Here is a 1,473-nt window from a genome sequence, read left to right as displayed (position 1 = left end):
GTGCGCAGAGCTCCCCCGCCACCTTCTGCCCTAGTGCCCACCACAGCCAGTACCCGGCGTTCACGAGGCAGTGAGCGTCCAGACCCGCCGGAGCCAGTCCATGGGGTGCTGACCCCTGCTGAGGGCAGACGCCTCCCCGTCGGCACCGGCAGGTGAGAGGCGCTCACACTGGAAGAGCCTCGAGCTCAGCCAGGGCCTGGGGGCCGCCCCCGGCCGGGAGCCCTAGGTCCGATGCGGGGTGGGTGTGGGGGGCACGTGGAGCCGAGGCCCAAACTGCCGCCTCCCAGGGCCCCCGGCTGAGCCCCGGCACACGCCTTGCCACGGAGGCCCCCCGTTCCGGCTTCAGCCCAGGCCCCCCAAAGAGCAGACAGTTAATGGAGGGGTGGAGGACAGCGAGGCTGGGGGCGGCGTCCCGGGACTGGGAGAGACCCACGCCGAGGAGCCTCGGGGTAGCTGGGCGACTGGGGTGCGGCCAGGGCCGGAAGCCCGCGAGCGCAGGTGTCTGCCTGCAGAGCCAGGTGGGGTGGGGGCGGGCTCGCTCCCGGGGGCTGGCGGGCTCAGACGGGCCTGGACCCCGGATGGCGGAGCTTGGAGAGGCAGCGGCTGCCGCGCGGCGCCGTTAGTCCATGGCCTGGCTGGACACAAAGGGGCCCAGTCAGGCCAGGCCGGGAGTGGCCGCCACTGGGCAGGAAGCAGGTGGGGCCCGCAGCAAGACTGGGGTAACATGCTCCCCACTGAGGTAATGCCGGCAGGGCCAGACTCCTCCCCGAGGGTCCCCGAGGGCTCGCCGGGCCTCTGGCGGAGGTGGACACGAGGGCCCCACCCCCGGCCCACCCGCCCGGCTCTGTGACAAAGGCCCCCGGCCCTGGCTCAGTGCGGCGTGGAGCCCACAGAAGCCGTCCAGGGGTCCGAGCCGGGTGAGCGTCCTGGGGGGGCAGCCGAGTCTCCCCCACCTCCCTGGGGGCGCCCTCGGGGGGCAGCAGGGTCTCCCCCACCTCCCTGGGGGCAGGCCTCGCCCCTTCTCACACCAAGCGGGCTGAGGCCGGATTTGCAAAGGGCCCTGGTCACTCTGAGACTTGGAGGGAGCGTCGTCAGCCTGCAGGTGCAGGACCGCGGGCTCACGGGGCCCGTGCCCAGCCCCCCGCAGCCGGCGCCGCTGGCGGGCTCTGCTTTTCTGACTCCAGCGGGCCCCAGCCTCTGCACTCGGAGGAGCCCATGCTGGGGGCGCCCAGTCCTGGCCCCGGTCGGGTGCCAGCCCCCTCGAGCGCCACGGGGACCCTTGCAGCGAGGGCCCACGCGGCTTGGGGCAGAGTCTGACACAGCAGGCTCAGGGAGGCTGTTCGGAGAAAGCCCCAGAAACAGTCACCTCCAGAGGTCCTCTGCAGAGCCCCAGCCCTCCCCCCATTTCTGTGGTGGGTTAGCAGGATGGGGCTGGGCCCGCTCAGGGCAGCCTCCCAGCTCTGGGGGGGGGGG

At 73.0% G+C, this 1,473-nt stretch overlaps 1 protein-coding gene across 1 annotated transcript in view; it reads left to right on the top strand.

Moving 5' to 3' along the window:
- Positions 1-1,473, top strand: part of DENND3 (DENN/MADD domain containing 3) — a 57,992-nt gene that overhangs the window by 28,038 nt on the left and 28,481 nt on the right. The window lies entirely within an intron of this gene.

The sequence above is a fragment of the Condylura cristata genome, unplaced genomic scaffold (genome assembly GCF_000260355.1).
Source record: "Condylura cristata isolate star-nosed mole 26May11 unplaced genomic scaffold, ConCri1.0 scaffold00009, whole genome shotgun sequence".
NCBI classification, from domain to species: Eukaryota; Metazoa; Chordata; class Mammalia; order Eulipotyphla; family Talpidae; genus Condylura; species Condylura cristata.
The sequence above is the reverse complement of the archived record's forward strand: the minus strand, read 5'-3'. Positions and strand labels throughout refer to the sequence as shown.